A 25,743-nucleotide genomic window follows, 5' to 3' on the forward strand; every position below is an offset into this window, starting at 1 on the left:
TGCACCGGGAGCCCGACGTGGGATTCGATCCTGGTCTCCAGGATCTCGCCCTGGGCCAAAGGCAGGCTCCAAACCGCTGCGCCACCCAGGGATCCCTTGCATTTCTTAATATATGAAACTAACTAAACATAAAGAGTTGTAGGTCACATTCCCCCCCCACCCCTTTTTCTGTGAACCAAATACTTTCTTGAAATTACTCAGATTTATTGAAAGTGAAAGAAAAACATTTGTTCTGATGCAACTGTTTTGGAAACCAACAACGTACTTGTCTCATAAATAGTATTTTGAGGATTCAGAGAAACAACCCCTAACATATACTATACATAACATATATAACATGCATCCCACAATGTTTCTTATATAATTTTTTTTGAGAGAGCGAGTGAGAGAGAGAGTGGGGAGGAGGGGCAAGGTGCAGAGCCTGACATAGGGCTCGATCCCATGACCTGAGATCATGACCTGAGCTGAAATTAAGAATCTGATGCTTAACTGAGTAAGCCACACAGGTGTCTCACTTTTATGGTTTTTTAACCCTATCACTAACCCATTTGGTACATTTGAAGACTATTGAATTGGGAAATTCTATGATGATAAACAAAAGGAGGCACTTGCCTCCTTAAACCCCGAAATAACTCTTGCACTTTTTGAGTATCAGAAAAAAATCAGACTGAAAAAAGTCACATAAATTCCTTCTCCTTTTTTTATTATATTATTATTTTTTAAATTCCTTCTCATTGCAGAAGTCTCACCATGCATGTTACCTCCTTCAGAAATTGTCCTTAAAACACTTCTCACTCCTTAAATTCCTTCTTCATGTTTTCCATTGATTATAGCAGTTATTAAACATTTCTGAATTATCTGTTTTCCAGCTTTTCTCTCTCACTAATTGTTACTTTCAAGCAAGTCAATGGTCATTCTTTTTATTCTCATGATCTGTTACATTTCCTTTCATTGTTTCTTGCAGAGTACTGTTTTTCTTTTCTTTTCTTTTTTTTTCCTTTCTTTTCTTTTCTTTTCTTTTCTTTTCTTTTTTTCTTTTTCTTTTCTTTTCTTTTTTTCTTTTCCTTTCCTTTCCTTTCCTTTCCTTTCCTTTCCTTTCCTTTCCTTTCCTTTCCTTTCCTTTTCTTTTCTTTTCTTTTCTTTTCTTTTTCTTTCTGGGTTAACAAACTGATTTTCTTCATTTATTCCTTTTCACAACTAAATTGAATCTAGTTTCTTAGAATAATTCTATACAAATATTCAATTACCAGGCAATTGGGCAAACACGATGCCCACTAGTGAGAGTGGATACATGGGAAACATATCAGAACATCCTAAATTTTTAGGAAAATTAAATTTAAATAAAAATTATAAGGCTTTATCTGTTATAGCTTTCAGTGAAGATTTTGGTACCAAGTTATGAGTCATAACAACTATGTCATTATTAGGGACATTGAATTAGTTAATGAATGTACCTAAAAAAGCAATAGTATAGGAATAATGTGACTTTGGAAGAGAATTGAATCAACTAGAAAAATTTATAAACCAAGGAGATCTATCTATCTATTATCTATCTATCTATCTATCTATCTATCATCTAGCTATCATCTATCTAACTATCTATCAGTAGTTTTTTTTCTTCTGGATAATTACAGCCATCTTTTGACAAGTTCTTTCTGGGTCTGAATTATTTAAAAGTCTTTTCATCTTTTCCTCCATAGCTAACTTTTCAAAACCCTGGGTCACATATTTTTCCTTCCCAGTAACCTCTTATGACTCATCATTGATTATAGAGTTAAGTCCACGAAAGATGTTCCATGGCCAAGCTTTAGGATTCTAATTCATTACATAATTTTACCCACTAGATACGTGTTCAAAATTGTCACTTCTCTGTACATTGCTAGTGATGAAGTCTAACCATATCTTGGAGGCAAACAACTAACTTCTCCTATTTGGTTTTCAAGATATATGTATGTGAAAAACACATTTTAGATTTTAAATCGTTTAAAATGTGAATGTAATCTTTAATATCTAAAGACTATTAGAATATGTGAACATTTGACAAAAGGGGGTATATTTGGAATCTAGACTATTTCAGTTTTATTGGTTTGTTATGATCAAACACATGTATAGAAATATTTAGTTGTAAATTTTCATATTAAATATCTTTTATTGGTCATCCCAGGGTGGCTCAGCAGTTTATCGCCTGCCTTCGGCCCAGGGCATGATCCTGGGGCCCCAGGATCGAGTCCCACATCAGGCCTCCTGCATGGAGTCTGCTTCTCTCCCTTGCCTGTGTCTCTGCCTCTCTCTCTCTCTCCTATCTCTCTCTCTCTGTGTCTCTCAGGAATAAATAAATAAAATCTTTAAAAAATAAAATATCTTTTATTTAAATACTTCATCTTAGGGGTGCCTAGGTAGCTCAGTGGTTAAGCATCTGACTCTTGATTTCAGCTCAGGTCTGATCTCAGAGTCCTGAGATCGAGACCCACATCAGGCTCTGCCTCAGTGGGAAGTCTGCTTGAAGATTTTCTTCCTCTGCCCCTCCTCCTGCTCACACTGTCTCTCAAATAAAGAAATAAATCTTTAAAAATAAATAAATAAAAATTTAATCTTAGGAAATTTTTTCTTTGTTTTGAAATATAGCCATGCATGCTTCAAATGGTTAAAAAAAATCTATTTCAGGATTCCAAATACTGAACTATTTTTATGAAAAAAAAAAAAAAAACCTATTTGCCATAGAGATATACTTTAAAATTGATGTGTGTACATCTCTGCAAATTGAAATGTCTACTTTAATTGTTTAAAAAGAAATGTTCCAGAATCTGACAATATTTGCATTTGATTTTAACTAATGACCTAATTTTTCACTTCTGCAGTTAATGTCAGAATAATCCCGTCGCTGTGATTCATTGATAGAGACCTACTTAATCACATGATTATATTAATAATTTTTGTTACACTTCATACCTTACTGATTTTAAGAGGTCAACATTTATCATTCTGTATCTTGTTGGGCAACACTTCTCTGAGAAAAGCCAAAAATTGGAATTGATTTCTCAACTTTATTAAGACATGAGCACACTGGTAATGTATAATCGGTCATGCCTGTCTCCCATTTGCATTTACCTCTCACTTTTTTGTTTTCTGTGCAGTTTGCAAAAAAGAAACCTGCACTTGCTGTGGATGTTGACAGGTTAGAAATCACCTAATAGATGTTCTAAATGGCTGAGATTTGAAGATATCTGGAAAGACTTACATAAGAGAAATGGTTGAAGGGATCAGAGAAGTTTGAACTGAAAGGGAATAAGGAGATTTGGTAATTTTTGCAAATATTTGAGAACCAGGAATTCGGAATAGTGTTATATCTTTGATGTGCAGTTACAGATGTACTTTAGCCAAGTCAGTGCCTAGGGGGCGAACCAATAGAATTGGGAGAAATATCTCAAGGAGATGCTGAGTTGCAGAGAAACAGTATGCCCCAAGGACGAGAGTTTCCTAAACTTGAGTGTGCATACAAATCACCTGGCTGTCTTGTCAAAATGATGACTGTGACTCAGCTGGTCATGAGTAGGACCTGAGATTCTGAATTATGAAAAGCTCTTAGATGTTATAAATATTCCTGTTCCAGAAAGACCACTGAGTGGTGAGACATTAGGTCACTATCAAAGAATGACCATCTATTTTCACCCTGATAATAGGGGCAGGAAAAGAAGTACTTAGAGATTAGCCCTCTGTTGAAGTCTGCTCAGGAGGAAAGTTTGACTGAGGAGGACACCTGGAGAGCTTCTGGGGAAGCTTGAGGCTTACTACAAAGGCTCATAATCAGGAGAAACCTAGGACTTGTTGGATTCTGATTGGTGAGATGAAGGAGTACCTAGGATCCAAGTTCACGAAGGTTATTTTGGGAATAGACTGTAATTGAGGTTTAACTTTGCTATTGATCCAAAGAAGCCAGATATCCGGGGCAAATACAGAAAACAGCAGTGCACAGAGGCTCTGACAAGTCAAGTGAAATGCACACGTGATCTTGGATAAAAGTCAGGTGGCATCACTATTGGATGAAATAAAAGTGATGAGGAGACACCTCAGAAATAAAATGTCCCTGATGATAAATGGCAGTATCTAAACTTTGGAGCATCTAACAAATCGATTAATTGATTTCTTCCCCCACAGCACGTGCACACACACACACACACACACACACACACACACCACTAGAGCATTTTGTTAAATGAATTATATTACTACTTGTCTTGGTATTAGAACATATCAAAGTCGTGAAAGCAATAGAATTAGGATCAGTAGACAGAAAAAAACGTAAATTAAGCTCACTGTAAGAAATTCTTTTCTTAAAACATAATGAGGGGCATCTGAGAGGCTCAGTCGGTTGCGCGTCCAATTCTTGATTTTGGCTCAGGTCATGATCCCAGGGTCATGAGATCCAGCCCCACATGGAGCCCTGCATCTGACTCCTGTCTAAGGGGGCAATCTGCCAGAGATTCTTTTCCTCCACTCCTCCCTCCTGAATGTTCTCTCTCTCTTAAATAAATAAATAAATAAATAAATAAATAAATAAATAAATAAGAAATAAGGAAAAAAACCATAATGAGTGTGCTTAACAACAAAACAACAACAAAAATCGTAGTGGATGGCCTTACATTATGGTACATACTGCCATTTTTGAAAACCATGGAGCCATTCTACCTACCCTTCATGAATATGACAGGGGGTTCTTCTCTTAGATTAAAAGAAGAATCTTCAAAATTCTTTTTAAGCTACAATTTTCAAAATTCTTTTTAAGCTACAATTTTATAATACTAAGTGAAAGTTATGCATTGTGAAGTTTTATTTTTTTTTATTTTATTTTTTTTTAATTTATTTATGATAGTCACAGAGAGAGAGAGAAAGAGAGAGAGAGAGAGAGAGAGAGGCAGAGACACAGGCAGAGGGAGAAGCAGGCTCCATGCACCGGGAGCCTGATGTGGGATTCGATCCCGGGTCTCCAGGATCGTGCCCTGGGCCAAAGGCAGGCGCCAAACCGCTGCGCCACCCAGGGATCCCAATTGTGAAGTTTTATATCATTTTATGGCACCCAACTGATCTCTACTCATGCACAGTGCCACCATAGTTCATATAAAATCACCTCTAAATTGAAAGGTAGTGACCGGGGAATGCTGGGTGGCTCAGCGGTTTAGCGTCTGCCTTCAGCCCAGGGCCTGATCCTGAAGTCCCAGGATTGAGTCCCACATCAGGCTCCCTGCATGGAACCTGACTCTCCCTCTGCCTGTGTCTCCGTCTCTCTCTCTCACTCTCTCTCTCATCTCTCATGAATAAATAAAGTCTTTAAAAAAAAACTTTGAAAGGTAGTGACCTTCCTATGGGATGTGAGTCACCTCAATGTTGATACTTTGCTGATGGGCGAAAGGCAATCTTAGCTTAACATTATCCCACCTCCCAGGATCCTATAAGTCTACCTTAACATATAAACATTCCTTTGGAAACTTCCTTTATCTCTATCCCCCCAAGATACATGTTAGGAATCATCCTTCAAGCATATGACCCACTGATACACATCTGAGGGATCTCAAGACTGAGTTTTTATTAAACAGTAATAAATGACTTTTTCTTAACAATAGCTAAGCCCTTTAGGGTCCTGGAGCCCTTGTTTCCAAAATACTGTGGAGGTTTGTGCATCCCTAACACCTCCCATCTTGAAGGTAGATAATAGGTCACTCTCCTCAGGACCCCAGTGCAGCTCTTCCTGCCCATGGGTCCATTCCCCATGCTTTAATAAGATTACCTTTTTGCATCAAAAACATCTCAAGAATTCTTTCTTAGCCATAGGCTCCAAACTCCAACATTTTCATGGGTACCAAATGTTGACATATTGTAAGTCAAAGCCTAGATCAAATGAAACATACACATTTTTGCATATAACCTAAAATCAAATGTGAATTGAAAGGATAATCTATTTTCTGCTATGATAGAAGCCTTACCATATATTTATTTGGAACAGGATTTATTGGCCTGGCCTCACATTTTATCCACACACATACTGAGTAAATGACACTATTGCAATTTCACCAATCTAAACACTCAACTGAAAACTGCCACAAAAGAGGTTATTGATGCTTTTCCTTTTTCTGACTTGTTTGGTTAATTCCCAGAGTTGTATGAAAAGAAAAATGTTGCTTATAATCTGAAATGACAGTTTGCGCCTTCATGTGATTTTTTTTTTTTTTTGGTTTGTTTTAGAAAAATAGAAAGTAGAGAAGATTCCTTTCCTCTTTAAAATTTTCCATTTTTTCTTATTCAACTAATATACTCAAGACAACTTCAAATAAACCCAAGGGGAAAGCTTATTGAAAATAAAACATTGGGTGTCTGGGTGGCTCAAGTTGGTTAAGCATCTGACTTTACCTCAGTCATGCTCCCAGGATCCCAGGATCGAGCCCCACACTGGGCTCCCCTCTCAGCAGGGAGTCTCCCTCTGCCCCTCATCCTACTCTTGCTCTCTCACTTTTTCTCTCTCTCAAGTAAATAAATAAAGTCTTAAAAAAAAAAACATAAACCTAAAAGGATATTAAGGACTTTTTAAAAGTAGCCTTCCATATTAGATGATATTTCAATAAAAAATAATAATCTTCTTGCTATATGTGCTTCCTGTTTTTCATTATTACCGAAAGCTATTGACAGTGTTTTGTATTAGAACATAAATAATTGGGATACCTGTGTGGCATAGTCAGTTAAGTGGCTGCCTTCAGCTCAGGTCATGATCTTAGGGTCCTGGGATAGAGCCCCACGTGGCTCCATACTCTGCAGGGAGTCTGCTCTCTACCCTACCCCCTACTCATGATCTCTCTCTCTCTCTAACTCTCTCAGATAAATAAATAAAATCTTAAAAAAAAAAAAAAGATAATCATCACTATGAATTTGTGATGTTTCGAGGCAAAATTTTGGGCAAGATTTTTTCTCATACAAAGGAAAAACTTCTGGCCTGTAGTGTCTTAATTACCTAAATTCAAACTCTCAGTAGGTCAAATCTTAGTTGCCTTTGATACTGCAATACTTCAAATTGCAAATATGGATACAATGTATTTGAAGCACAGTATTCCATCTCTAAGTTAAATGCTCTTCCACTTTTATACCTAGACCCCTAACTTTGGATACCATGAACGTATTAACAAATAAGTAGGAATATTAAAGTACAGTTAGCAACTTTACTAATCATGATATAAATATATTACAAAATTACTTATGTAGGTCTTTATACTTGCAAAATACAGAGATTCCAGAGCTGATTCAATGTTAGCTGCTATAAGTTGTCTAATGTTTCCTTCCAACAACTTTGTTTTTGATAGGAAATACATATTTCCCTTAGAATGCAAAGGAAAAAAAAAAAGAAAAAAAGGAAACATACCACTAAAACTGATCATTTATATCTTCATTTTGGTTATAATTAAACTCCCAATTAAGGCTCTATACATATGTTTATTCCTTTCTTAAATGGTTATTTGCTGGAATTTAGCACATAGTGAGACTTTTTTCCTAAAATTTAAAGGAATTTCCTCCAGAGAACAATTTGAACTGTAAATTTATTGATCTGGCATTATTATTTTTTATTATTCTTATTTTTGAGAGAGAGAGAGACAGAGAGAGACAGAGGTTGTAAGAAGGGCAGGGAGGGGCAGAGGGAGAAAGAGAGAGAATTTTAAGCAGTCTCCAAACCCAACACAGACAGAGCCTGATGTGGGGCTCGATCTCAGGATCCTGAGATCATGACCTGAGCAGGAGGGAAACTGAGTGGGGAAAAATAAAGAGCAAGACAAACCCTGAGAGACCCCTAACTCTGGGAACAAACTAAGAGTTGCAGGAGGGGAGATGGGTGGGAAGATAGTGTAACTTAATAGGATGGGCATTAAGGGGGTTACATGATGAGATGAGCATTGGGTATTATACTATATGTTGATAAATTGAATTTAAATAAAATTAAAAAAAAAGAAATCAGGAGTTGAACGTTTAACTGACTGAGCCCCCCCAAAGCACCCCCAGATCTGGCATTATAATAAGTAATGTCATATTTAGCTCTATTTTCTGGGACTAGTTCACCTTTAATTGGCCAACCAAATGGGCTGAGATGCTTCAGCAAGGTACAATCCAGGATAAAATTTGATCTATGTGTGAAGGTACATTTAGAAATAGTAAGAATTACCTTTCTTCTTTTCTAGCCCTTTTATAAAAACAGAGTAAGTACATATACATCTAAGCTGCATTATCATAGTCATACGTTCAGTTCAGTACAAACACTGATTATTTTCCCAAAATGGTATTTCTAGGGATGGTTACTAAATGACTGAAATCAACCTTTCTTTGGATCCAAACAAAATGCAAGGGTTTTTCTTAGTCACATTTCAAATTTAAATAAAGTACACAACGTGCTATTTCCTTTTTGAATATTAGTGGGTGTGCGCTGGATCCTTAAAAGTTTTCAAGTTTATAAAAACTCAGTTTTCAGAGAATGTGCTGCTTCGATCTTAATTCAATCAGAATGAATTTGTATTTTAAAGGGAGCGACGGACTGTAATTATAAAGTTGTTTGATGCTCTTCAATCAATTCAGGTGCTGACGCTTGGAGTTCCAGCTGCATTATCAAAATGTAGTGTCTGGCTCTTGAATCCTCCAAAGCAGAGAGGGAGATCTCTGAAGGACAACAAAAGAATGGGAAAGTAGCGCGTGCTGCTGCTGAAATGAATGCAAATGGATCTCCATTCATTTCATTCGCAGCAATCTGTCACCTTTTAGTTTCTCTTTCCAGATAGAAATAGGGGATAATGCTGGAAATAGTAATGCATAAGTGGACAGGGCCTGACCATTAAAATGCTTACCATTTCCAGAATGATGCCTGCAGATGTTACAAAATTGAAACTGGATAGGTGTTAGAATTGCTGCCGGTTCCTATTCATTTGAATGGCAGCAACCCAGAACTCTGTTTTATGGTTTCATGTGGAGGGGCAATCCATTACCTTTTTTTTTTTTTTTTTCCTTATCTGGGATCAAATAGTATTTTTGTGAGGATTACATCCCTGTGCTAAGCAGCAATAGAACCAATACTAAAGGTTTGACTGTCAAGCTTATTTCCAAATTCGACTCCTTTACAATTGCAGAGTTGACTTAGAAATTGAAATCCCAGTTATGTAATTGATTTTTTAAAGTTTTGAATAGGAAACTCTTCCTTCAAATTAAGCACTGAAAAGACTCCCGGGAAGTAAAAAAGTAGCAAAAGAGAAAAAAAGAGGTGTTTTTGCATTATTAGAATTCTTGAAAGATTGTATGGATGCCAAGTAATGGATATGATATTTACATACTATTTTGTGCAAGTCATTTTATCAGCAGTTTTTCATGAATTAGGAAAATGAAGCACAGAAAGGTTAAGTATATTTTTCTTTCCAAAATTCCCACACTTCAGCGGGTTGGTATTATAAAACATAGTGGGTTTTTTTTTTTTTTTTTTTTTTTTGACAACAGTCTACCTGGCTTTGAATGTTGCACTTAACTTCAAGCCCAAATAAAATAGTCATATTTTTTTTAGAAAGAAAGAGTTTTTCTTTGTTTTTTTTTTTTGTTTTGTTTTGTTTTTTTTCCCATAATAAAAGATGGAGTAGGTTCAGTTAGGAAAAAAAAAATACAGAATACTATTCTCAGGCATATTTTAAAATATTATAGAATATTATACCCAAGAAACAACTCTTATTGACTCATTTGCAGAAGAAGAACAGATTGTGTATAAATGGCTTCCCTGTTTCTCTCCAGCCCCCGTTTAGCGCAAATTCGAGAAAGAGTTGTTTATACTCGCTGGTTTCGATTTTCCTTTTCTTCTTTTTTAAACTCACTCGAATCGGGCTTTTATCCCTAGACATATATAAATATTCTTGGCAAGGTTATCAAAACGCTCCATACTGCGAACTCTAGTGATGAGTTCTCAGTTCTCATTGCATTTGACTTAGCAGACCTTGACTCCGTGGAGGATGGGTCTTTCCTTGATCCACCAGTTCTTCTCTTGACCTTTAGGACCTCACAACCTCCTGGGTTTCCTCCTATCACAGGAACCCTCTCTTCTCATTCTCCTTGTGCCTGTTTCTCCAAGTTTCCCACCCTCTCAGTAGCCAAATAGTCTGATGATAATTCCTATCTCCAAGCTCTCCTCAGTGACCTTTCCTTAACTCTAGATGTTGATGAGACCTCACTGTTTACCTAAAATCTTGGCATCTCCCACTAACTCCAGAGGTGATCATTCCATTTGGAGTTCTAACAGGCAACTCCAATGTAACACGTTTGAAATCCAAACCACAGTCTTAATCCCACCAATCTTGATGCTGTCTTCCCTGTCACAATTGATGGCAATGCCACCCTTCTAGATAACCACTCCCTTACCTGGGAATCATCCCCTCCTTCTTTCTTCCTCTCTGTAATCTCAGCAAATCATACTCGTTTTATGCCTGTCTGTAAATTTCGGTAATAAACAGTACATTGTATTTCTATAAAATGGTGCTAGTGCTATGTGACCACGCATATTATCTGACGCCAAGCAAATGTACTTAAAAAGTTAAATGCAAGGCCCCTGGCTAACCCTTCCAAGCAGATTGCTGTTCTTAAACCTCCTTTATAAATAGTATGGAGCGTGTCAGACTGCTACAAGCATTCAGAGCCTCAGAGTTTAATGAATACATATAATTTCCAGGTCTTAAAAAAGAATGAGAAATGGATAACACCGTTTAAGATAATTAAGTGCATTGCCAAAACATCTTCCTATCACACAGAATGCTTAAAAAGAAGTAAAACTATCTGTTACTTTCATCGAGGTTGCTGATGATACACCAAGATAGTAAGTCTAAACTAACTCCTTGGTTAGGAACAATGGTACAAAAAGAAACAACAGAACCGAATGGGGGAAAAAACAAAAAGAAAAAAAAAAAAGTCATGGTCAGGTCAGACCGGTTAAAAGGGGAAAATAACAGGAGACAACAAACCCTCTCAGAATGTAAGCTCTGTAAGAGTTTTCTGCTCTCTCTACAGGCCTAAGAAGGATGTTGGCACTTGATGGGCATCCAAGTATTTGCTGAATGAATAAATGTTGCAGTGACCTTTTCCAGCCCTTGAGCATGCATTTTTACATTTTGCTCCAGATTCATTTAGGGAAGCTGAGACAAGAAGCAGAATCCAAAGCTGAATTATGAGTATATAATCTAAAGGGAAACATTTTTGGAAAGTCGATTCTCCCTTTTATTCTTTATATTCTATTCTGATGTATTTGATTGGTCTGCAAAGTGTAAAATATTGCAAAAGTGTTTTCCACTTGGTATTTGTAAGCTATTTCAAAAATACAGCAGCTTGAGAATAAAATCCTTTTTTCTTTTCTTTCTCAAGTCTGATGTTCAGCTGTTCCGTGGATACAACATGGGTTTCTTCGGAGTCTTCTTTCATGTCATCTTTGCATCTTAAAAAGTATGTCAAGAATCTTCAAGTTTCTAATTTTAAAGTGTCTTCAAACATCATAATGTAAGCACTTCCTTGACTAATAGGCAACAATTGCCAAGTTGTATTTTTTTTTTTTTTTCTTGAAAACTGCTCATATAGATAGGTTTGGGCAGGTAATCAGACGCTGGTAAGCATTTTCTTCTCAACTAAAAATAATAAAACAATTACAAGACATACTACTTGCCTCCAGATTGTTCCCATTGAACAGGATGAGGTGATTTTTCCACCATCTGATGTTTTAAGCATCCACGGATAATTGCTCCATACTCTTATATTTAAATGATCTTTAGAAGATAACACTTTCTAAATCTCCTTTCCAGAATGTTATGCAAGTAGCATTTTTACATAATCTGCATAAGAATATAGAGCCTCACTAAAAGTTGCTGGATACCAAATGTGATGTAAAATGTGTTATTAAAATGTAAGCTCAATTTGGCAAAAATATATTTCATATCTTTTCTTATGGCTTGGCATTTATTTCCTTAGTTTCTAAAAACCTGTTTTCCTTGAGGCTAATCAGGGTCCCTACTCAGAGATATAAGGAAGTATAGGAGATGTTTACCAAAAGGTGCCTTAATGACCTCAGGGAAACATTGCAAGTATCTTCATAGAGTTGATGGAGGTACGACTTTGGAAAATGGTGGATATTTTCTTTGTTTTATATGATTTGATAATGAACCATTGGAAATGTACCATACCCAGAATGGGGCTTATTATTTGAAGATGAGGTTATATTCCTGTGGAAGGAATGTGCAGGCCACCATGTATTTTTGTGAATGGTTTGCCCACCACAGTTTGACCCCTGAATTTGCTTATCTATATTTAATTGAAAGTTCAAAATTAAAGCTTGTGTTGATCTTAAGGCAGAAGTTATCAAAGTAAAATTTTTACAAAATAAATTTGATTTTTTTCTACATCCATATAAAACCCATATTGTCCCCCAAACATCACTGTGAGAGCCTCACTTCTACATGTTTACCCTTCAGTCCACTTTGATTGTCTAACTTACTCTGAAGATACCCAGTTTTCTCAAATTATTTATTGTATTTGATCCTGAGAAGGCAACACAATCAATAAAATTTGAATAACTCATTTATTTATTCAAAAAGTGTATTGAAGACTTTGGGAAGCAAGAGTTCTTATCCCCTTTGTGGGTCCTTCTACTGGACTGAGAATCAAATTGCCATGAGACAGATTAACAGGAGAAAATAATTTTTTAAAGATTTTATTTATTTATTCAAGTGACACACAGAGAGAGGCTGAAAGAGAAGCAGGCTCCCTGTGGGGAGCCGGATGTGGAACTGGATCCCAGAACCCTGAGATCACACCCTGACCTGAAGGCAGATGCTCAACCACTGAGTCACCCAGGCGCCCCAAGAAAATAAAAGTTTATAATGTATGTAGAGGGAATCCACACAGACATGGGAATTCCAAAGACAGGCAGAATGAAGTATACTTGTTCTGAAGTAAGGAGAAGGGGGTGGGGGTCTGGGACTTCAGGGGAAAGGCTTGCGCTTCACAGGGCAGTAAGAAGAGTGGATGTTTGGTAATTAGATATTTGCTCTGAGGTATAGATGGTCACTCAGATAAAATTTATCTCTGCTAATAATCCTTCTTCTGGGAAAGACCTTCAATTTAGATTCTTCTATGTAGTTAAGGGAAGGGCAAAAGTTTCTCTTGAGCCCCCAGGGTCTCTATTACCTTCAGCCGCCTGCTCTCATCCCTTCCAGTGCTCTGTTTTGCAAAGGGAAGCTTTAGGCCCTGGGGCTGCAGTAATAAACAAAACTGTTCAAATCCCTGAATTCATGGGGCTGACTGATAATAACTATTGTAAAATACTATCGATTAATGATGAATGCATCAAAGAAAAATAAGTAGTGTAAAATGATAAGGAGTGAGTAGGAGTGTTGTCTTTGGGCAATCTGGGAGAAGTTCTCCATGGGGAGGGAGTGACATGTTAGCAGGATCCTCACTGAAGCCTGGGAGCTAGCTGAAGGTATATCTGGGGGAAGAAAATATCCCCTAGAGGAAAGAGCAAATGCAAAAATCTTGAGATAAGAGTAGCTTAGGTTTTTAAGAAAGAGCAAGGAAACCAATAAGGTTGCAGGAAAGCTAAAAATGGAAAGTGGTTGGGGCCCCCGGGTGGCTCAGTCAGTTAAGTGTCTGCCTTCAGCCCAGGTCGGGATCTCAGGGTCACGGAATCTAGCATCTCCTCAGGTCCTTGCTCAGCAGACAGATGGCTTCTCCCTCTCCCTCTGCCTCTCCCCACTGCTTGTGCTTTCTCTCTCTATGATAAACAAATAAAATCTTAAAAAAAAAAAAAAAGAAGAAGGAGGTAGTAGAAAATGAACCAATCATATAATGCTTTTGTGGCCTAGGATTTTGTAAGGATTTGAATGCTTTTGTTATCTTTAGAGGGATTTTAGAGATGGAAGGATATTATCTCAACTTTGAAATCCATTGATTTGGGGTGCCTGGCTGGCTCAGCCTCTAGAGTATGTGACTCTTGATCTCAGGGTTGTGAGTTCCATCCTCACACTGGGTATAGAGAATACTTAAAAAAAAAAAAATCAAAATCTTGAAAATCACTGATTTGCTGCTTTCCAAATACAGCTGGTTTAATTATTGCTATAACATTTTTCCAACCTCTTCTGGACTAAGTGTGGCCTTTTTTCATCACCACATAACACAGAGATAGGCACAATGACAATGATGATTTGATGAAAATTTTATATTAGAAGGTAAGGCAACTAAGATAAACTTTGAAGGCAGGATCCCTGGGTGGCTCAGAGGTTTAGTGCCTGCCTTCGGCCCAGGGCATGATCCTGGAGTCTCGGGATCCAGTCCCACATCGGGCTTCCTGCATGGAGCCTGCTTCTCCCTCTGCCTGTGTCTCTGCCTCTCTCTGTGTCTTTCATGAATAAATAAATAAAATCTTAAAAAAAAAAAAAAAAAAAAAAAAAAACTTTGTCAAAGTTTGAAGGGTGAGTCATGGGAAGTGAAAATCATACCAAGATGATGAGGAACTAATGACATGCTTAGAAGTTGGTGATTTGGATATCAGAGTTATAGTAGGCAAGGATGCAATATGGGACCACTATTAGCTGGTCTAGAGAATATATGCTTTGGAGTTATTAAAGAGAACCCGAAGCATTTTATGAATTTTAAGACCTTTAACAAAAATTGATTCTGATCCTGCAGTGCTAAACCAGGTAATGATAGGAATGTTCCACCAACAGGAGCTCTGAGGAGACTTTTATAGAGAAAGGGTGGACGCAAAGTACGAAAATGGTTGATTGGCCTATAGCTTAAAGACTTGTTGATTGATTGTGATTGGTTCTCATTAGTTTTAGTTTTCTAGCCTTAAAGTTATCATAGGCTTAGGTTTTGGTCTGCTTATGACATCAAAGCCACCTTAGCCTAATAGCCTCCTTGTTTAATTATTTAACAAGTTAATAAGCTATTTCACGTTCTATTCTCTGGACTTATTTACATCATATTTTGTGCAGAGAAGAATTTTACATGATCATGGGAATAAATAGGTATAAAGATAAACACGCAAATAACATAATAGAATATTTAAAAGTTCCTGGCAATCTATGACCACAGTATAATAGTAGAGTGAATACTTCACTTTATGAAATTGCTCTTTGAGGGGTAACAGAGAACTGTTAAGTCTCTTATACATTCAGAACAATATCGTCAGATGGAAGACATCTGGAGTATATTATCAAGCTCTATATTACAGATCTCTCTTAAAATCTGAAGGTAATTAGGCAAAGAAGATAAAGAAGTAAAAACATGTTTATTGAAATAAGTTTACCAAGTATATGGATAAAATTGGTAGAACAATCTGTTCTGGGAAAAAAAAGTGTTACCTTCAAATAACAAACTTTAAGAGGTTGTGAAGTTTAGTGGATTTTTCTTAAATAACGGCTGGCGATTCTAATACAAAATGCTAACTTAGTTTTTAATATATAATTCCCCTAATTGTTTCGACTAGCAGTTTTTGTTTGTTTGTTTTTTAATAGGTTAGCAATTTTTTGTATCCATTAAATAAAGGAATCTACTGAAGAAAAATTAGTGTTCTATTTTCTCATTAAGCAATGTATATTTTATAATTTCCTAATATGATTAATGGAATTCTTTGCCTTCTTGGATATTATTTCAGGACATGCCACTTTAATTTACAGGTAATATTTTTTTAAAAAGAAAAATATTGCTTTTCATATCATTTTATTAATAGCAATTTATTTGTTAAATGTCTACTGTGTATTTTTCAGTGATTTAAACATATTTTTTAGTAAGTTGGCAAATGGTGAAAAATCTGTTAATATAAAAAATCTGTTAATATAAGCATAAGGTAGACCTATATATTCCTTAGGCTAAGAAAACTATAAGGATATGTTTCTATAGTTGAATAAAATATAATCAATGCTTTTTAAATTAATTTAAAATCCCTTCAGCTAAAGAGCTTTGTACCTCTAGTCGCTATATGATATTACTTTGTAGAGCAAGTGAATTTATTGCTCAAGAAAATGGTGTAGAATGGATGTTTACAGCTATAGCATTTTTACAGACAAAGGTCAGAACCAAACAAAATATTCAGTAAACATAGAGTTTTGATATCAGAGCTTGTTTTACACTCTGTAACTTTGAATCAGTGTGTGTTATAGTACTGATACTTCATTGCATGGAGTGGAGGCAGTACAAGTGGTGGGCTCACACATGGGCTCGGGATGCCTTTTAATAAAAATGTGGAAAAATGCAACTAGTACATATATGGGAAAAATTAAATAAGATATTTATAACATCTCTTCAAGCTTCATAATGCATCAAGGTTTGTTATTTTATAACTGTATTTCCCAAAATTTATTACCAGTAAAATCATTGAAATTAAAATAACATGTGCACTAGTGTCTGGAGTGAAACAGAAGCTATTTTTTTAGGGATAGAATTCCAAAACATAACATGCACAGTGGCAGATTGAAAGATGAAAGGAAAGCAGTTGGAATCCCTGGGCCAGGCCACAAAATTTTTTTAAAAATAGAAATGTATATTATAAATATATAGACATATATTATAAACTATAAATAAAACATATAAATATAGTCTGAGAACTGCTTGTGGGGCTTTAGAGTATTAGGAGTTAGTAAATCTTTTATGTAGAAGAACAATAGAAACAAAAAAGAGATTAGACCCAAATGGTTAGTAGCTACATTAAAAACATTGCTAATAAAAAGCAAAATGGTAAGCCCCTCGAACAGCAAGCCAAGTGTTTGAACACTGGAATCATTCAAAAAGATTGCACCAGCAAAAGCTATTTGAATTTCCTCTGTCACTGATGATGGTAGTATAGATTATTAGAAATGAAGGATCCTAATCTTTGATAACCTTAATATGTCACTGGAAGGATTACAAAACACAGATACACCCCAAAAATTAGCAATGGGGAAAAGCCAAGTCAAAAATAGAAATGGATTAGGGGCACCCAGGTGGCGCTGTCAGTGAAGTGTCTGCCTTTGGGTCAGGGCTCAGGTCATGGTCTCTGGGTCCTAGGATCCAGCCCTGCGTTGAGGTCCCTGCTCAGTCTAGACTCTGCTTGCACTTCTCCCTTTGTCCCTTCTCCTGCTCTTGTTCTCTCTGTCTCTCTCTCGTATGAATAAATAAAACTCTTTAAAAAGGTAGAAATATATTCTACTAAAAAATTATTAGATGAAAGGGAAAATACAAGTGAAATACCAGCGAAATAAAAACAAGAGAATTTATGGGATTTAAAATAGTGAGCAGAGGATAATTTATAGCCATATGTATGTTTGTTATGATGAAAGAATGATGAGAATAAGTGAATTAAATTCTCAGCTTGAGAAACTCAAAATAGAACAACAAAGTAAATTGGAAGAAAAAACAAGAAAGAGAATAATAAAGAAAAAAAGCACAAGTTAGAGAATGTAAAGAGCAAATCTATATATTAAAATTTATTTTTTTAACCGAATCACTTATTAATTTGATCAAAAAATAGATACAGAGATAGAGATATAGAAAAAGAGAGAGAGAGAGAGAGAGAATAAAGAAATGGCAAAGGGAAAATGACCATTTAAGTAGAGAAAATTTTGGGACACCTGGGTGGCTCAGTGGTTGGGCGCCTGCCTTGGGCTCAAGTCGTGACCCCGGGATCTGGGATCAAGTCCCGCATCAGGCTCTCTGGAAGGAGCCTGCTTCTCCCTCTGCCTGTGTCTCTGCCTTTCTCTCAGTCTGTGTCTCTCATGAATAAATTTTTAAAAATCTTTAAAAAAATTAGAGAAATTTTAAAAAAATCACAAGAGGCTACTTTGCAAGCCTATCCAAATGGTTTTAAAAACCCTCGATGAAATGAATGACTTCCTAGAGAAAAAAGTTTCTCAAAATTATTCCACCAAAAAACTTATACTGCCAAATTTGCATAGGAAACAATTCAAGTAGTGAGGAAATAGCCCCACAAAAAAAAGATATTTTCACAGGGGAGTTCTTTGTTTTTTGTTTGTTTGTTTGTTTGTTTTTTATAAACTTCCAAAGACTCCCAGTCTCAGCCAGTTTCTAGGCTCTGTGATCTATCAGTCACCCCATCCTGACTAGGACAAATTGATAAGGTACAATATTTTACAGTTTGAATGTTAATGTTAGTTTCACTAGGATCATTCTCAGTCTAGCCTAAGTTTATCCTAGGGTAACATTCACTAGGATATATTCTTATCAAATAATAGATAGGGCTTTTCTGAAATTAGCCCATTAACAGGAAAAAAAAATGCTCATGATGTAATATGGAGGAAAAAACACTACAGCATAGGGTCACCCAGTGGTTCAGTGGCTGAACTGCCTTCAGCCCAGGTCGTGATCCTGGGGTCCCGGGATCGAGTCCCACATCGGGCTCCCCCCAAGGAGTCTGCTTCTCCCTCTGCCTGTGTCTCTGCCTCTCTGTGTGTCTCATGAATAAATAAATAAAATTATAGACATATAATTTTAAAAAAACAAAACACACACAAAAAAACGAAACAAAAACAAACAAAACACAAAAACCACTACAGAACAGAATGGAGAAACCAGGCCCAAAGTAAAGACAATGTAAGTCGTGCTTCTCCATCTCAGCAAGGGTTATCTGTGTAAATGACACCAGGAGTGATGTTTATCTTGTCCTTAATAGCTTCTACATTTACAGAATTGTCTATTGTGAACATTTATCAAGCATAAACAAACTTTGAAAGTTTTCACTTCTTAGTAATAGTGGAATCAAAACGTGGTAACTTTCATCTCCCAAACAATTCAGTTGTTCGATGAGAGAGTACAACGGATTATCCCCACGGAATAGCTGACCTTTCCTAACCTTTTAATTTCTCTGGGCCTCAGAATGGTGCTGGCCCACATGTCTGATTTCTACCTCTAAGTGTAAGATCCTGTGTAAAAACAAATGAGCTCATTTTTCTCAAAAAATTAAAGAACCACACGCATGTTGACTCACACAGACACAAAACTACAAACAAAGCTGGCTTCTGATAGAGGCCAGAATGTGACCGAGAATCTAGACCTATTAAAACTTGCTTTACAATAACCTTCCCCAAATGAAAAATAATTAGGAAGCCCTTTTATTCTTTTTAATTTTGTCAGGAAGTCTTTCACTCTGTCTTGTGCCTATTCGCCCAAATGAGTGATGCCGCTTAACCTTTTTAGAGCACTTTATCTTTATTTCCTCTTTCAGAAGTGTCATTTCACTTTACTGGGAGCTGATCAACATCCATCACACATTTGCTCTCGAGCTGAAAATATACACAGGGAGTTTTGAATTTTGTGAACTCTTCTATTATTAAGTTTCGTCAATTGTCAGCATCCGTATTCCATTCTGATGATGAATAGAGGCATTATATTTCAGCATTAAAATGCAGTTAGGGTTGTAATGAGCATCATTAGGGACTTTAATGGAAATCAGAACTGTATGTCATTTTATTCAGGTTTTTTTTTTTTTTAGGTTTATTTGTGTTTTATACTTCTTTCTTTTTTTTTTACACGTTTCTCCCAAGGTGGGAGTAGAGTAGTGTTAGTAGTGTTGTGTTTGGAGATGTACATATATGAACATCATTCCAAAACACCTACTCCACAATCATTCTGTCTCTATCTCTAATTCCATCCAGTTTATTTAGTTTTGCCTTCGGCAGTCTTTAAGAGTAGGGTAACAGTCCTTCCTACCATTGATGTCTGCTTCCAAATTTTTTCTTATAAATCAGGTCCGAGCCTTTTGAATATATGTTTAAAATAAACATTGGATATCTATACACTTAAATCTGAGTAGATTAAATTATCCGTAATTGAAATGAAAAGACTTGCTTTGAAGCCTGACTCATAAAATAACTGGTTCTTTGGTTTTGCTGTAGAAATGAGCATATACGTCTTTGCAGAAGTTGGATGATAAATGCTATAACTCTTTTCAATCTCCTGTGTGATACATTGTGTGTAATGACCACTGCAATCTTTATGAAAACTTATTGGATGTGCTTTAATAATGTGTAGTTCTAAGCAGATTGAACATGGATTAATATTCACTGTCTCATGTTCACTTTCAACATATTAAACTTTTTGTTAGTTCTCGCAAATGAACACTATTCTTTAAAGGCAAAATAACTTTTCAGAATTTAATCTTTATTCTTTTATTCATAATCTCCTACAAAGTTCATGTAAATATAATTTAGAAGCTTTCTGTGATATGCGATGATGATGATGTTTTATTAATCAAAAAGATTAGGTCACCCCCTCCTATTTCATAAACCAAGTTAACTGTCACAAGGCTTTTAAAGCCTTAAAGATCTTACACTTACTCTGATGAATTAACTCTAGTCCTCTTAAAAATAGATTTTAGTGGCAATGAAAGAATATAAGAACTCCCAAATGAAATATCAAACACAACTTAGACATTCCAAGTCTTACTGCTGTATAGGGAGCACAAGTGAAAATCAATGTGCGAGAGAGTGCCAAATGCAAATTACCAATGAAAGAGAAACATTGCTCTGGGTGTAATAACAAAACTGAGTAAGGTGACATCTGAGAGGGGACAGACTCATGAAGGACACTTTTCAGATTCTCTTTTGAGGTATGGCATCTGATAAAAGTAGTTAAGGTAGAACCAAGAGATCAAATCTTGTTTTCTAACTCACACTGCATAATTCTAAACAGATGCAAATTTAAGGGCAAATAGTATTTCCCAAAATATTCTTTAAAAAATATTTTATTTACTTATTCATGAGAGACACAGAGAGAGAGGCAGAGACACAGGCAGAGGGGGAAGCAGGCTCCATGCAGGGAGCCCAACGTGGTACTCGATCCCGGGACTCTAGGGTCACCCCCTGGGCCGAAGGCAGACGCTCAACCACTGAGCCACCCAGGTGTCTCTTTCCCCAAATATTCTGAAACACCAAAGGGAACCACATGCATTTTTCTTCATAGTTGAAATTATGACTATTTCCAGCATATTCAGTATGATACAATCATTGCATTTGAAGCATAACGAGTTTTGTGGGGAAAAGGTATCTAATGAAAAAAAAAAGTAGACCAATACCAGGTTTTATATTCATTTGATCAATTATCTTTTTAGTAATTTCAGTAATTCAAAAAATTTTTACTTATATTTCAACTTTACTGAAAACCTGTTACTTGAATAGCTATTACAAATGCAAATTATTTTATAAAAACGGTCTAAAATTAAATTTTAGAATTACTATGAGTGTTCATGGATCTTAGCTATTACCACATCCAGCAACTCAATAGAATATCTTATCTATATTTTTATGATGAGAAAAATGTCACACACCCATACCCACACACACACCTACACCCACAGGCATACACACATACATTGTTGCCATTATTTTTAAAAGATGCAAACATTTTAAGAAAGAAATGCTACAAAGGATCTCCATACAGAAAATCCAGCCTCTAATTCTGGGACCACAGTGGATATTGTCCGTCACTGAACTCTTTATCAGCTTAACAACTACAAATAATTTTATTTTTCAGAAGACTGACCATTGTTAGCCCACCATGCCATCCTTTTAAATCTTGTCTTTCCTTTCTTTCTTTTGTTCTTCTTCTTTTTTTTAATCCTGAGCAATAGAGCAAGCAAGCTCATGTCTTAGTAGCAGTGGTTTCATTTCCTGTTTGAATAACCACTTTCTTTTTAGATACTTTTAAATACATAGTGTGTGACACATCCACAGGTGATATTAACCAGAAAAGAAAGCAGCCCACGTCTGTTATTTTTATGCACATGCTTTTGGTGCTCATTATTCCATTTATGGAAAAGTTCGGGGAATATGTTATGCCTTAATTAGAAAAGTAGGATGCATGAACATGGCTGAACTAATTCAAATAATTCTTGTGCTTGGCTTGAGCATAGAGATATTTATGTAAGCTTTTACTTTAGTATTAGTTATGTAAAATATGGGAGGGATTATTTTCAATTAATGATCATCTATCATAAAACATTGCATTTCTAATGAGTTTTTTTAGATAAGTAGTTTTATGCTCACAGTTTGTTAAATCTTTTTGGTCCTGAAGGTGTGAGCCTCTGTTTTTCTTTCCCTCCTTAAAAAAAAAAAAAAAAAAAAAAAAAATTCCCCTTGGGCATTTACCAAGACAGCGACCTTTTACGTAATTTAGTTAAAAATAAATATTTAATTGATAAAAAAAAAGCATGATCAAACTCTATGTCACATAATTGGAAACCTGATGAAAGCAACTTGAATATATAAAAACAAACTTATACTGCACATTAAAAACAGCCTTCCAAGGGAATAAACAAGTATGAGAATTTCTAAAATAAAGAAAGTAAATGATAAAGGAGGAGGTTAGAATGCAAGGAGATTGGATGTAGACAAAAATGCAGAAAGAATATAGGGCTTTTTTTGGTCCTAGAGAGAAACTTTTTAGGTAGAAGGTTAAACATGTGCACATTACTCCAAGAAATCACTTACAACTTATGTTTTATTGCTAATCCACCTACTCCAGAAATATAACATGTTTATCTCACCCCACCCCATGGATTAGACCCCATGACCCCATGACCTAGGCCGATAATTCAATCCTTTGATATGTGGTTAAACTCCTACTCCCTCTTCTACAATTCTCAAACAGTGAATAAAACAGTGGTTATTTTATCACAGCAAGAATCTCAAATACATTTTTAGGCTTTCACTAAAAATTTTACTATTGAGTAGAAAAAAATACAATGTGTGTCCAGATTGCCCACATTTATGGCGGCTTTGGATCGATTAATATTAAAAAAAAAAAACAATGTTTACTAAATGTAGCAGAAAAAAGGTACACACTATAGGACAGAAGAGCTCAAGAATGAAAATTTCATGAAACTTTATTCAGTCATACATAGTACAGAAAACACATGCACATCTTTTAAAAATATTTATTTATTTATTTATTTGAGAGAGAGAGAAAGAGGTGGAGATGAGAGGTAGGGGGAGAGGGAAAGGGAGCCAAAGCCTGATGCCGGGCTTGACCCTTGATAGCATGACCCAAGCTGAAATCAGGAATTGGATGTTCAATCAACTGAGCCACCCAGGAGCCCCCATACAATTTAAAAATACAAACTTACACAACAAAGTTCATTACCTTGTGAGATAACAAAACTCTACAATGAATTATATATGAGGTAAACTACTGGTGGTATAAAAATTGGGGGCAGTAGTAGTACAGGGGTGGAACTATTGTAGGGATACACAAATATAACAAGTCATATCATTCATTGTTTTGGACATAAGTATCATCTGGATGATGACCCTGTGGTCGCAAAGAGCATACATATGCACATCGTACACACATCCATATGTACCTACACACCCTCATACAGATCGTAGTGTATATACATATACATACATATATGTAAGTACTTTATATGAAAATACATATGTGTGTATATGTATGTGCACATATCTTATCCTATATCTTGAGCTGTATCTACATCTGTACCCAAAAACCACATCCAAAGTCAGTGTTCCCTCTAAGCTTCAGACCTATATGCCTGATTCTTACATGAGACATGTTGGTGGATATCTCCCAGACATCTTGAACTTAACAGGGTCGAAGCAGAGCATTTGATTTATCATAGCTCCAACAGAATCTCCTAAATGGCACCATTAGTTATTAAACTGCCCAGGTCAGAACCTACATATCTTTGATTCTTTCTTTTCTTTTTTAACCCCCTGCATATCAACCAACAGCAAGTGCTATTGAGGAGCTCTTCAAAACATGTGCTTATTCTCTCCACAGTGAACATATCCTCATTTCACTGTTACTGCTGGCCTTACATTTCCCAAATTTATCAATCCTTTCTCTACTCTCTAAGGAATGTGAGCAAAAGTGTAAATCAGATCATATCACCTGTTATTTTTTTCTAAAGATTTTATTTATTTATTAATGAGAGACACACAGAGAGAAAGAGAGAGAGAGAGACAGAGACACAGGCAGAGGGAGAGGCAGGCTCCATGCAGGGAACCCGATGTGGGACCCAATCCCGGGTCTTCAGGATCACACCCTGGGCTGAAGGCAGGCGCTCCACTGCTGAGCCACCCAGGGATCCCCATAGATCATGTCGCATGTTAAATCACCCCCACATACTTCCTATTTCAGTTTTAATACATTTGACTTTCTTATCTTAACTCAACCTAACTCCTGAATTCATTTGATGCCAGTCTGGTCATCAGAAACTTTTCAAGACCCTCTTTTTTTTCAAGACCCTTGGGGCTTCAAAGGCTTTCCATAACCCTAATTTTCACTTTTTAAATTTCCTTCTCTTCATATTTCAGCCACCCTACTTTCTGTGAAAAGTTTCTCCTAAAATTCTACCAAAACCAGGTCTCTAGGTCACAACTTCTGGGGAAAAAAAATGAACAAACACATGTTGTTGGTTTTCTTTCTTTCTTTCTTTCTTTCTTTCTTTCTTTCTTTCTTTCTTTCTTCTTTCTTTCTTTCTTTCTTTCTTTCTTTCTTTCTTTCTTTCTTTCTTTCTTTCTTTCTTCTTTCTTTCCACTTCTTTCTTTCTCTTTCTTCCTTTCTTTCTTTCTTTCTTTATTTTTCTTCTTTTTTTTTTCTAGGTCCTATCATAATTAATGATTTTTCTGCTCATTTGTTTATTTACTTATTTCTTGGGAAATATGTCTTCTTAACTAACTTATTCTTATCATCTCTAGCATTTGGATGTCATAGATAATATATATATATATATATATATATATATATATATATATATATATCCCAATGTGGGGCTTGAACTTACCACCCCAAGGTCAAGAGTCACAGACACTCCCAATACATATTTTTGAATGAACAGATGGATGCATGTAGAGGGATGTTCCAAGGATATGGTGAGAAAAAAAGAGTAGATGCTGTAAAATGCATAAAATATTACGTGGTTCACTGAGAGTAAAGCACAAGCAATGGGTGTGTAACAGAGACATAGGAAAGGAGGACTACAATAGTGGAAAATTAAATTGGAAATAAATTGTTCAAGGCATTGTGTTTTATTTTTTGAAAGCAGGAAGTCATCTTGTAAGAAAGATTTTCATAATGAAAATAACTGATGCCAGCTTGGGGAATATGTTGAAAAGAACTAAAAATCTGAACACAGTCCATTTAAGAAGCCATTAGAATCGTTCAGATAATTAATGATATTTGTTACTCCACAAGCAAAAAAGTAGATTTATTCAACAGATATCAGCCTAGTTGAAGTTTCAGAATATGACAATGCTATAATGCTATTCATTCATAAATTCAAGCCTGTATTCATTTACTAAGTGAAGATGCTGGCTTCGTTATTTTTCATCTTAAGAACTGCCTCCTAATTCGAGGTAATTTCAAGACATGGATGATCCATTCAAACCCTGGCTTCTCAGCTCTTTGACCTCAATACATTTTCCTTTTTCAACATCTGCTATCAACTCCCACATTCACATCCTCTATGTATTAATCACTTTAAAATGTTCCAGCTCTGACATCAGGTACTTTCAGATCCAAGAGACTATATTCTCAAAAACCGTAACATCACCGGTCTTTGACTTCTTGGGAATATCCAGTCCATTAACCTCTTTGTGCTTTTCCTGCTTATCAGACACTTTTTTGTCTTCTGTTTTATTATAGAACACTGGAACAAATTCTCACATGGGTTTAATATCACTTGACATAGACATGTAATGA

This window comes from Canis lupus, chromosome 19, assembly GCF_011100685.1.
Source record: "Canis lupus familiaris isolate Mischka breed German Shepherd chromosome 19, alternate assembly UU_Cfam_GSD_1.0, whole genome shotgun sequence".
NCBI lineage: Eukaryota > Metazoa > Chordata > Mammalia > Carnivora > Canidae > Canis > Canis lupus.